Source organism: Dasypus novemcinctus, chromosome X (genome assembly GCF_030445035.2).
Source record: "Dasypus novemcinctus isolate mDasNov1 chromosome X, mDasNov1.1.hap2, whole genome shotgun sequence".
Lineage (NCBI taxonomy): Eukaryota > Metazoa > Chordata > Mammalia > Cingulata > Dasypodidae > Dasypus > Dasypus novemcinctus.
Genome location: NC_080704.1, coordinates 74,532,912 through 74,546,590, shown reverse-complemented (window position 1 = coordinate 74,546,590; position 13,679 = coordinate 74,532,912). Strand labels below are relative to the sequence as shown.

Below are 13,679 nucleotides of genomic sequence, written 5' to 3'. Positions count from 1 at the left end.
ACTGTGCTCTTACAGCGATGAAAAAGATAATGCCAATTAAAAAATACTTTTCCATTATTTCAAAAATTTAAATTTTTTTGTATTTTACTTGTTATTTTTAAAACTATCATTATTTTATTTTCTTATTAACTTTATTCAGTTATTTTATTGGCTTCATTTTTTAAGAAGTTTTGGATCACAGAAGGATTGCAACTATGGCAGGGGAAAATGACTGGTGCGGGGTGTCAGTGATGGAGGATGCATCAAGGAGGTTCACCTGGGGCATATATATAAGGCATATGAATGAGTTCAATTGTTCATGGGGCATTGTCATGGTGGTTGGAGATCCCCACAATAACCAAAAGAATATTGAATTCCCATCCTGGGGAATTCTGCCACTTTCTCTAATGGCACAGCAAGAATCCCCTGAGTACAGGGGCAGTGACTAGTGAAAGAGGATGGTCCATTGACAAGCCCATGATATTGATGAATGTACTTATGAACTTTTCTTTTGAAATTGAAACTTATTTTTTTATTATAGGTTGCCTAAGAGTTACCTCCTAAGAGCTTCCTTGTTGGTCAAATATGGCCTCTCTCTAAGCAAAACTCAGCATAAAAAAGCATTACCTTTCTTCTGGCATGGGACATGACTCCTGGGGCTCAACCTCCCTGGAACTGAGGGATTACTACCAAGCACCAACTAGCAATGAAACTGGAAAAAGAGCCTGACCAAAAGGGGGGCGGGTAAAGACAAATGAGTATATGTGGCTAACAGACATCAAGAGGATGCCACTTTAAGGTATTATTTTTAAAAACCATACTTAGAATAAATCTAATTAAAGATTTGCAAATTCTCTAGAGCTAAAAACTAGAATACATTATTTAAATAAAGTATAGACCACTTGATTTAATAGTTAGATATGTCATTTGCATATATTGGAAGCCCTAATATTGTAAAGTTGTCCATTCTGCCAAAATTAATATATATTCAACAAAATCCCAACCAAATTCCAGGAAGTTTCTCCATGGAAATTGATAACTTAATTCTAAAATTCAGATGGAAATACTACTGGCCAAGGACAGCCAAAGAAATCTTGGTAAAAGATACAGAAATTACACTAATAGACATCAAAATATATTTAAGGATTATTTAAGGTATTGGTGCAAGGATAGGAAAATTGACAAAAAAAATAAAGTCCATCAACACTTTATAATGATTTCTTTATTTTGTGTATAAATTTCATTGCTTTTTTGTCGTTATTTATGTTTTAATGTTACATTAAAAAACATGAGGTCCCATATATACCCCACCCCCCTCACCCCACCACTCTCCCATAACAACAACCTCCTCAATCATCATGAGACATTCATTGCATTTGATGAATACATCTCTGCGCATCACTGCACCTCATGGTCAGTGATCCACATCATAGCCACACTCTCCCATGTTCCATTCAGTGGGCCATGGGAGGACATACAATGAATGGTAATTGTCCCTGCAGCACCACCCAGGACAACTCCAAGTCCCGAAAATGCCTCCATATCTCATCTCTTCCTCCCATTCCCACACCCAGCAGGCACCATGGCCACTTTCTCCACACCAATGCCACAGTTTCTTCAATTACTAATCACAATAGTTCATGAATAGAATATCAGCAAGTCCACTCTAATCCATATTCTATTCCTCCATCCTGTGGACCCTGGATTGGTTGTGTCCATTCCACATCTATGTCAAGAGGGAGCTTAGATTCCACATGGATGCTGGTGCAGTCTGGGACTCTGCTGAGTTGTGCATAAGGGCAACACCTCTGATAACCTCCCAGCTCTTTTTTAGAGACTCATAGCCATATAAACACATTTTTCCTTTTCATTTTCCCCTTGATTTAGGACAAAAAGCATTTTTAACTCCTGTTATTATATGTAGACAGAGATATTCTGCTGGTCTGAGTTGAACCTTTTATTCAATGTCATTTTCTAGTTACATCATCAGCTGGTACTTGGTAGTAATCTCTCAGCACCAGGGAGGCTCATCCGCAGGAGTCATGTCCCACGCTGGGGGGAAGCCAACGAATTTACATGCTGAGTTTGGCTTCAACACTGGCCACATTTGTGGAACATGGAGGCTGTCAGGAGGTAACTCTTAGGCACACTGCTGCTCTAGGCCTTGTTCTTATTTCAGGTGCACAGGCTCACAAGCATAGTCAGTATCAGGGGCTCATTGTTGGACCTTCATTCTTTTTTGGTCATTGCCGTTGCACTTGGGGGATTGTTGCTGTTCCTTGAGGGACTGTGATAGAGCTCCCCTGGCTAGGAACTCAGCAGTCCCTCAGTTATTGTTTTTAATTGTTTCCACTATGAAAATACCCAAACATTTTTATGTACCCTGGATATATGCCCTATAGAACTACCTGGCATCCATGTGTCCCCTGTCAATTACATCCCACAAAAGTATTCCTCCACTGCCATTGTTGAACCCCTCTGTGACCCAAAACTTCCTGAAAAGTGAAGCCCAATATATTGCCAGGTTCCCTTAATAGTAAAATGGAATGTAGCGATGAGTTTAAAGGTTAGATATAGAATACATATTAATTTGGAAAAATTTTAAATCCTATCTTTTTCTTTTCTTTTTTCTAATTATTAAGTGTATCTTCACAAGAGTCTTAGATCACAGTAATTCATATAAACAATATACTGTACTCTCACATATCCAACATAAAACCTTTTCTCTTCCACAGCAGTAATCTTTTAACATATTCATACCAGATTTACTGAAACTGATGTACAGATATTGAGACAATAGCTTTCAAACCAGGTAACATTTGTGTTTACATTGTGGTTTATATTTTAGGCTATACAATTTTTAAATTTTTAGTTATCTTATGTTTTACATTATGATTTACATTTTAGCCTATAGCCCCCATATATTTTTGGTGTAATTTTACATGTCTTATATCCATCCTTCTGTACTCTTGTGAAACACTTCTATTCCCCACACAGTTACTTTGGTTCCATCTATTCAATACCTATTCCCCCCTCCCCTTAAGGTCCACAGTGACAGTCAATCTTATTTTCTTGAAGAGATACTTGTAACAGTGTTGAGGGCTTGACATGCTCAACTGCCTTAATGCCCTGGGAGCCACCATTTCTCTTGAGAAATACAGTTCCCTCTATTTGATGGCGTCAGTCCTCCCCAGGATGTGGGTATACCTTTACTCTCATTAAATGGGTCTACCCAATGATATAACCCACTCTGACAATATGAACATTCACATATTCCCTAGTAATGTGTCCTGCATCAGTTTATCCCCTTTAAATATCTTAAAAAGATAACTATCCTTATTATATTTTTGAAAAGTTTTTCTCAGCATTATACTCTCAATGAACACCTGACAATTTCCTATGTTTGTATGTTGCCCCATGCTCCCCTCAATTTCTTGGGCAATATTACCCATTCTCCCATCCCTTGCCCCCCTCAGGCCCACAAAGCCCCACCCAAATGTAACCCTATGCCCCCATTTTATCCCTTCCTTGTACACATACTTATCTCAAGGTTATCATATATTTCACCCATCTAGATGTCAGCTTCCATCCTTCCTCTACCCCCCGATTTCCTGTAAGCCTATCATCCAGTCTCTAGCTCTCTGAGGCAGCTTGGTTTACTTATTTCATATCATTGAGGTCATGTAGTATTTGTCCTTCAATGCTGGGTTGCTTCACTCAACATAAGTTTCTCAATATTCATCCATGTTATCACGTGTGCTTGTAGTGTATTTGTTCTTAAAGCCGAGTAGTATTCCATTGTATGTATATACCACATTTTATTTATCCATTCATCTGTTGATGGGCATTTGGGTTGATTCCAACTTTTGGCGATAGTGAACAATGCTGCTATGAACATTGGTTTGCATATATCGGTTTATGTCCTTGTTTTCATTTCTCCTGGGTATATACCCAGCAGTGGAATTGCTGGGTCATATGGCAAATCTATGGTTAGTTTTTTGAGAAACCGTGAAACTATCCTCCAGAATGGTTGGATCCTTCTGCATTCCCACCAGCAGTGGATGAGTCTTCCCATTCCTCCACATCGTCTCCAGCATTTGTAGTCTTTTGTTTTTTTCATAGCTGCCAATCTTATGGGAGTAAGATGGTATCTCATTGTAGTTTTGATTTGCATTTCCCTGATAGGTAGAGATTTGGAGCATTTTTTCATGTGCTTTTTAGCCATTGGTATTTCTTCTTTGGAGATTTGTCTTTTTAAATCTTTTTCCCATTTTTTAAATGGATTGTTTGTCTTTTTATTTTCAAGATATAGGAGTTCTTTATATATGCAAGTTATAAGTCTCCTATCTGATATATGGTTACCAAATATTTTCTCCCATTATGGAGGCTCCCTTTTCACTTTCTTGACAAACTTCTTTGAGGTGCAGAAGGCTTTAATTTTGAGGAGGTCCCATTTATCTATTTGTTCTTTTGCTGCTTGTGCTTTTGGTGTGAACTTCATGAAGCCATTTCCTATTACAAGGTCTTGTATATGCTTCCCTACACTGCTTCCCAAAATCTTTATGGACTTGGCACTTATACTTAGGTCTTTGATTCATCTTGAGTTGTTTTTTGTATAAGGTGTGAGGGTAATCCTCTTTCATTCATTTACATATGGATATCCAGTTCTCCAGGCACCAGTTGTTGAATAGGCCATTCTCTCCCAGTTGAGAGGGTTTGGTGGCTTTATCAAATATTATATGACTATATATATGAGGATCTATATCAGAACTCTCAATTTGTTTCCATTGGTTTGTGTGTTTCTCCTTGTGCCAATACCATGCTGTTTTAACGACTGTAGATTTGTAGTATATTTTGAAATCTGGTAGTGTGATTCCTCCAACTTCCTTTTTCTTTTTCATGTATCTATTTCTTTATCTATCTATCTACCCACCTATCTACTATCTATCTATGTATATATTTACTGCATTCCATTCTATTCTATTCATTTTTCAGTATATATCAAGTATTAATTTGGTTTTTACCAAAAGCAAAAAGGAAAGTTATTTTAATTAATGTTTTAATGTTACTTGGCCAGCTGGCAATACCTATAGGAAAAGTGTATTAGACCATATCTCACAACATGAACAAAACTCAATATAAATCTGAAGTTTTAAACAATAGAGCTTTTAGAAAACTTTAGCAGACATTTTCTTTTTTAAAGAAGCTTTAGATTACATAAATATTACATTAAAAAATATAGGAAATTCCCATATACCTCACCCTCTCACTCTCCCACACTTTCCCCTACTAACAACATCTTTCATTACTGTGGTACATTTGTTATAATTGATGAAAACATATTAAAGCATTGCTGCTAAACATGTACTATGGCTTGCATTATAATTTAAACATTGCCCTGCACTATTTTATGGGTTTTGACAAAATATATAATGACATTTTTCTGTCATTGCAATGTCATGGAGGACAATTTTGAAGTCCCAAAAATGCCCCCACCTATTTTTCCCTCTCCCTCCCCTCAGAACTTCTGGTGGCTACTACCTTTATATCAGTGATACAAAGTTTTCCATTGTTAGAATAATAATGTCTACTTTAGTCCATAGCTGCATTTGCCCCTTATGTTTGTTCATTCCTCAATCTTGAGGATTTGGGGATGGTGATGCCCACTCTGTTTCTGATTGAGAAGGACTTAGAACCCATGGGACAAATGGTTGCAGTTGTAGATTCTGTTTTGTTTTGTTTGCATGGGCGTTGTCCCTCATCATCGTTTTGGTAATTGTCCTGGGCAGGTCCAGTGAACTGGAGAGTAGGTATTGCAACTCTTTTGAGATTCAGGGCTCAATGGGCATATGAACAAACTGAAAATTTAAGTCTCTGGGACATATATTTAACAAGAATATTGCTAATAAAAAGTGGTAGAAGAGCTATGGGTAGGGGAATTACAACTGAGCCTAAACTCTGTTACATTGGGAAACATATATTCCAAAGTAAGGCCCACTGACTGGGTATCAAATTCCAGAGATTATTTGCCTTTTTTGTAGTACCTATATGTCTCTAGAGCCTTCAGGAACCGTGCCATTTGAGTCACTATTTACTGTGGCATTTAATGAAATCTTCCTGAGATGTGCATAAACATTACCTCTGGAATGACCTCTCGACTAACTTTGAAATATCTTAGTCATAAAAACTCATTTGTATTTAATATTTCCCCCTTTTGGTCTAGGTCTTTTTCCAGTTGCATCACTAGTTGGCACTTGGTAATAACCCCTTGGTGTCAGGGAGGCTCAGACCCAGAAGTTATATGGAACACTGGAGGCATTCAGGAGGTAACTCTTAGGCAACATATATTAGGCTAAAATTCAATTTCATGGGAAATGGTTCATAAGTACAACCATCAATATCAAGGGCTTGGCATAATGGGCTGTCCTCCCTCACTACGTACTGCCCATGTACTCAGGGAATTCTTGCCACTCTATTAAAGTATGTTTCAGTGCTTCCCAGGATGGGAATTCAATGTTTTTCAGTTATTGTGTGGGCCTCTACACACCAACACAATGCCTCATGACCACTTGAACTTATTCACATGCCTTAAAGGCATATCCCAGGCTCACCCATTCCCAAACATCCCCCCATCACTGACACCCCATATCAGTGATCATTCCCTACTATGGTTTTGACCCTTCTGTGATCCAAAACCTCCCAAAAAATACAGCCAAAAAATAAAGAAATGAAATAATAATAAAATAAAATAATAAAAATAAACATAAGAGAATTAGTGAAATAAAAAAATAAATATTTTTGTCTTTCATCACCATAAGATCTATTAACTGTCATACACCATGATGATTTCTTCCACATGTTACCCCAGTGTCTTTTTTTTTTTTTTGCTTTATCTTCAAAGAAACTTTAGATTACAGAAAAGTCACATAAAAATATAGTGGATTCCCCTATACGCAACCCTCTCTGCCTAAGGGGTAGGGTGTGGGGTATGTGGTTATATTGTTTAATGTAACATATTTTGTGATCTATGTATCTCTTTTTAAAAAGACAATTTAATTAAAAAAACTTTTGTTTATCAGAAGATAACCAAGAGAATAGTGAAAATTCTAGCCACTGAGTGGAGAAAGATCATGTCTATCCATGTACATACAACCAGACTCATACTCAGAATATATAAAGATTGCTATAAATCATTTAAAAGACAGGCAACCTAATAAAAAAATGGGCAAAAGATTTGAATACACTCTTCACAAAGGAGGGTATCCAAACGCTAGCAAAAATACTAAATGGTGCTTACCTTTCATTATTCATCAGGGAAATTAAAATCAAATTGAATGTCGGTGTTAGAGGGAATTGGGGAGAGGTGGCTCTGGCTGGGGCGGCTTGGCTTCCTGTCGTTAAGTAGCTGAGCTTGATGGGTCCAGGCCCTCCTTTGCTGACATTGCCACATCTTAGATCAGGGGGTCTGCTCAGGAACGATGCTGTCTCCACGCCCGCCGAACTCCATGGATGGCAGAGCAATCCCGAGGGAGGGGAGACCATATTGCCCCCGCAAACAATCTGGAATAGGGCAAAGTGAATGGGAGAAGGTGCGGAGCCGTGGTCACCGCACTTGGAGGCACCGGTTGCTGCCACTACAAGGGCTTCCTTGACAAGGAGGTTTGTAGGTTTCCTGAGTCCTCTGAGTCTTCCTTTTCCCCAAGCTTCTCTGGTCCTCCGGCCTGAGCTAGGACTGGCAGTAGTGAAACAGACTAACACCCTGGGGCCGTGGTCGGAGAGAGCAAGGAAGGGCGAGAAAGGCATACCATCTGCTTTTCAAGCTGCTCCTGGTTGGGAAGTACTGCTTCCTTTTCCGTTTTTCAGATGATGCCTTCAATACCATCTTGATTTCCACGACAGGAATAGACTTTAGGATAAAAATAGTTGAATTACAGGGAAAGAAGTTTGAGATACAGATATGGGATACAACATGTCAGGAGTGATTCCACACCATCTCTGTCTCCTACTACAGAAGAGCTATGGGTATCATGCTAGTATATGACATCACTATTGGCAGAAGTTTTGAAAGCATCAGCTTGTGATTTAGAAACATAGATGAGCATGCCAATGAAGATGTGGAAAGAATGTTACTGGAAATAAGTGTGATATGGGTGATAAAATAGCTGTACCTAAAGGAAAATGAGAACAGATTGCAAGGGAGTGTGCTATTAGAATTTTTGAGACTAGTGCAAAAGCAAGTATAAGCATTGAAAAGGTCTTCCTCCCATTAGCTAAATATATCCTTTGAAAGGCCTTGGTGAGGGAAGGGAGAGGGAAGAAGAGAAGCAATGTGGAGGCATTTTCAGACTTGAAGTTGTCCTAAATGATATTGCAGGGACAGACACTGGACATTATATACCTTGCCATAAACCACTGAGTGTACTGGGGGAGAGTGTAAACTACAATGTAAACTATAATCCATGCAGTGCAGCAGTGCTCCAAAATATATTACCCAAATGCAATGAATGTACTACAATGATGAAAGAGGTTGTTGATGTGGGAGGAGTGAGGGGTGGGGTGTGGGGTATGTGGTTATATTTTTTAATGTAACATTTTGTGATCTATGTATCTTTTTTTTAAAAAAACAATTTAATTTAAAAAAATCGAAAGCCCTAGACTGAAGAGAGAAACTGTACTGAATAAACAAATCTAGTAAATCAGGTACCAAGACAACAAGAAAAATTACAATTCATAAAAAGAAACAGGACAAATGGCCCAGTCAAAAGAACAAACTAAGCCTCCAGATGGCATAAAGGTTTTGAGACAACTAATCATAGATGTTCAAACAAATCTCTTTAATAACCTCAGTGAAATGGCTAAAGATATTAAGGACATCAAGAAGACAGTGGGGGAGCACAAAGAAGAATTTGAAGGCATACATAAAAAATGGAAGATCTTATGGGAGTGAAAGGCACAATAAATGAAATGAAAAATACACTGGAGGCATATAACAACATATTTGAAAAGGCAGAAGAAAGGATCAGTGAGCCAGAACACAGGGCATTGGAAAGTGAATAAAAGACCAAATAAAGAAAAGAATGGAAAAAATTGAATAGGGTCTCTGAGAACTAATTGATGGCAAGAGATGTGCAAACATAGGTGTCATGGGTGTCCCAGAAAGAGAAGAGAAAGGAAAAGAGGCAGAATGATTATTTGAGGAAATAATGGTAGAAAACTTAGTAAGCCTATTGAAGGACATACATATCCATATCCAAGAAACACAACATATTCCATTCTGAATCAATCTGAAAGACCTACCCGAGACACATACTAATCAGAATATCAAAACCCAAACATAAAAACAGAATCCTGAGAGAAGCAAGAGAAAAGTGATTCATCACATACAAGGGATACCCAGTAAGATTAAGTGCTGATTTCTTATCAGAAACCCTGGAGGTAAGAAGGTAGTGGTATGATATATTTAAGATACTGAAAGAAAAAAACTGTCAGCAAGGAATCTTATGTCCACCTAGATTGTCTTTCAAAACTGAGGGTGGGTTTATAATAGTCACAGATAAACAGAAACCGAGAGAGTTTGTATACAAGAGGTTGACTTTGGAAATACTAAAGGGAGTGCTACAGCATGTTAAAGAAAGACAGGAGAGAGAGACTTGGAAGAAAGTCTAGGAATGAAGATTATATCACTGAAACTACCTAAAATTTTAAGAAGAGTGGTGAAAATAAGATATGACACATAAAACCCAAACATCAAAATGGGTGAAGTAAGAACTGCCTTTACAGTAATAGCATTGAATGTTAATGGATTAAACTCCCCAATCAGAAGCCACAGACTGGTGGATGGATGAGAAAATATGAAAAATATACGTGCTGCCTATAAGAGATTACCTTAAGCCCAATGATATAAATATATTGAAAATGAAAAGCTAGAAAAAGATATTGCACACATGCAGTTAACCAAAACAAAGCTGAAGTAACTATACTATATCAAATGAAATATACTGTAAAAGTAAAGCTATTTTTAGAGACAAGGAAAGTCATTATATACTAATAACTGCATCAATTTTACAGGAAGTAGTAACAATCTTAAATATATATGCATGTAACCCAAGATGGAACAAATTACATGAAGCAGACACTGGCAAAACTGAAGGGAGAAATAGATGTCTCTACAATAATAATTGGTGACTTCAATACCCCACTTTCATCACTGGACAGATCACTGGGGCAGAGTATCAGTAAGGAAACAGAGCTTGAATTATATGATAAATGAACTAAACCTAATAACTATTTATAGAATACTGCACCCCCAAACAGCAGGATATATATTCTTCTCAAGTACTAATGGATCATTCTCCAGGATAGTCCATATTTTGGGTTACAAAGAAGACCTCAATAATTTTAAAAAGATCAAAATGTTACAAAGCATTTTATCTTATTATAATGGAATAAAGCTGAAAAGTAACAATAGGCAAAAAAGGGAAAATTCACAAATATATGTTTAATAAACAGCACATTATTAAATAAAAAATGGCTCTAAGATGAAATTGAAAAGCAAATCAATAAAAATCCAGAGAGGAATTAAAAGAAGAACACAAGGTATCATAACCTATGGGATGCAGCAAAAGGAATTATGAGAGGGAAATTTATAGCCCTCAATTCTTACATAAAAATAGAAGATCTAAAATCAATGGCCTGTGCTCGCTTCGGCAGCACATATACTAACATTGGAACGATACAGAGAAGATTAGCATGGCCCCTGTGCAAGGATGACACGCAAATTCGTGAAGCGTTCCATATTTTTTTGTAAATCCTCACAGGGCCCACTGGATGGAATGGAGGAGAGTGTGGGCCATGATGTGGACCGTTGACCATGAGGTGCAGAGGTGCCCAGAGATGTACTTACCAAACGCAATGGATGTGCCATGATGATGGGAATGAGTGTTGCTGGGGGGGGGGGGGAGAGGTGGGGTGGGGGGGTGGGGTTGAATGGGACCTCATATATATATTTTTAATGTAATATTATTACAAAGTCAATAAAAAAAAGAAAAAAATATATAAAAAAAAGAAAAAATAAAATAAAATCAATGGCCTAACTACATAGTTGGAAGAATTAGAAAAAGAACAACAAAATACTCTCAAAGCAAGCAGAAATGAAACCATGGAGGCAAGAAGACAGTGGTATGATATAGTCAAGGTACTAAAGGAAAAAAACTTCCAACCAAGAATACTCTATCCAGCTAAACTAGCATTCAAACATGATGGAGAGTTCAAAATATTCACAGACAAACAGAAACTGAAAGAGTATACCAACAAGAAACCTCCCCTTCAAGAAATTCTAAAGGGAGTTCTGCAGGAAGAAAGGAAAAAACAGGAAAGGCAAAGTTGGAGGAGAGTATAAGACCAACAACAACAACAACAAAGACCAAAAAAAAAAACAAACAAAATATGACAAACACAAATCCAATCAAAATATGGCTAACACAAATAATTCCTTGATAGTAATAACACTGAATGTCAACGGATTAAACTCACCTATCAAAAGATTCAGACTGGGACATTGGATAAGGAAATATGACCCATCCATATGCTGTCTACAAGAGACACATCTTAGACCCAGAGACGCATGGAGATTGAAAGTGAATGGCTGGAAAACAATCATACAAGCTAACAATAACCAAAAAAAGGCAGGAGTAGCTATATTAATATCAGACAAAATAGACTTTAAATGTGAAACAATTGTGAGAGACAAAGAAGGATACTACATTTTAGTGAAAGAGAAAATCTGTCAAGAAGATCGAACAATCATAAATATCTATGCCCCTAACAAGGGTGCCTCTAAATACGTCAGGCAAACGCTGGAAAAAATAAGTGAAAGAATAGATACATCTACAATTATAGTGGGGGATTTTAATACACCACTATCAACTCTGGACAGAACATCTCAAAAGAGAATCACCAAAGAAACAAAACATCGGAATAGTATATTAGAGGAGCTCGATCTAATAGACATATATAGATCGCTACACCCAAACACAGCAGGATATACATTTTTCTCAAGCGCACATGGATCATTCTCCAAGATAGATCATATGCTAGGCCACAAAGAAAGGCTGAACGAATTCAGAAAGATTGAAATCATACAAAACATTATCTCTGACCACAGTGGAGTCAAGCTGGAGATTTGCAAGGGACAGAAGCCCAGATTTCACACCACGATTTGGAAATTAAACAGCACACTCTTAGAAAAACAGTGGGTCAAAGAGGAAATCTCAAAAGAAATCAATGACTACCTTGAAGCAAATGATAATGATAACACAACATACCAAAATTTATGGGATGCAGCAAAAGCATACTGAGAGGGAAGTTTATAGCCATAAATTCATATATCAAAAAAGAAGAAAGAGCAAAAATTGAAGACCTAACTGCACATTTGAAGGAATTAGAAAAACAACAACAAAGTAACCCAACAGGAAGAAGAAGGAAGGAAATAACAAAGATAAGAGCAGAACTAAATGAAATAGAAAATAAGAAAGCACTTGAACAGATAAATAAGACCAAGAGCTGGTTTTTTGAGAAGATTAACAAAATTGACAAACCTTTAGCAACACTAACAAAGAAAAAAAGAGAGAAGATGCAAATACACAAAATAAGAAATGAGAAAGGCGATATCACCACTGACCCCACAGAAATAAAGACTATCATAAGAGGATATTTTGAAAAACTATATTCCAACAAAAATGACAATCTAGAGGAAATGGACAAATTCCTAGAAACACATAAGCAGCCCATATTGATGAAAGAAGAAATTGATGATCTTAACAAACCAATCACAAGCAGAGAGATAGAATCAGTTATCAAAAATCTCCCAACTAAGAAGAGCCCAGGGCCAGATGGCTTCACAGGTGAATTCTACAAAACATTCCGGAAAGAACTGACACCAATCCTGCTGAAACTATTCCAAAAAATTGAAACAGAAAGAACATTACCCAACTCCTTCTATGATGCCAACATTACCCTAGTACCAAAGCCAAACAAAGACATCACAAGAAAGGAAAATTACAGACCAATTTCTCTAATGAACCTAGATGCAAAAATACTTAACAAAATACTTGCTAATCGTATTCAACAACACATTAAACGTATTATACACCACGACCAAGTGAGATTCATCCCAGGTATGCAAGGATGGTTCAACATAAGAAAATCAATCTACGTAATACACCATATAAACAGATTGAAGGAAAAAAATCACATGATTATATCTATCGATGCAGAAAAAGCATTTGACAAAATACAGCACCCTTTCTTGATAAAAACACTCCAAAAGATTGGAATACAAGGAAATTTTTTGAACATGATAAAGAGTATATATGAAAAACCTAAAGCCAATATTGTTTACAATGGAGAAATCCTAGACTCCTTCCCTTTAAACTCAGGAACAAGACAAGGAGGCCCACTGTCTCCGCTCCTATTTAACATTGTCTTAGAAGTACTTGCACGAGCACTGAGGCAAGAACCAGAAATAAAAGGCATTCAAATTGGAAAGGAAGAAGTCAAAATTTCATTATTTGCAGATGACATGATCCTATACATAGAAAACCCTGAGTGGGATGTATGGGAGTGCTGTATATTATATATATGCATTGCTGTGGTCTAGGACTCCTGTGAAGAGAAGCTGAATAATTAGGGGGGGGGGGGGA

At 37.2% G+C, this 13,679-nt stretch overlaps 1 non-coding gene and 1 pseudogene across 1 annotated transcript; both read left to right on the top strand.

Moving 5' to 3' along the window:
- Positions 1-7,457: 7,457 nt before the first annotated feature.
- On the top strand, positions 7,458-8,341 carry LOC101428863 (ras-related protein Rab-10 pseudogene; annotated as a pseudogene).
- Positions 8,342-10,673: 2,332 nt separating this feature from the next.
- Positions 10,674-10,780, top strand: LOC111759110 (U6 spliceosomal RNA). Its single transcript, XR_002793194.1, has one exon. It is a non-coding gene; the product is annotated as a U6 spliceosomal RNA (small nuclear RNA).
- Positions 10,781-13,679: the final 2,899 nt, after the last annotated feature.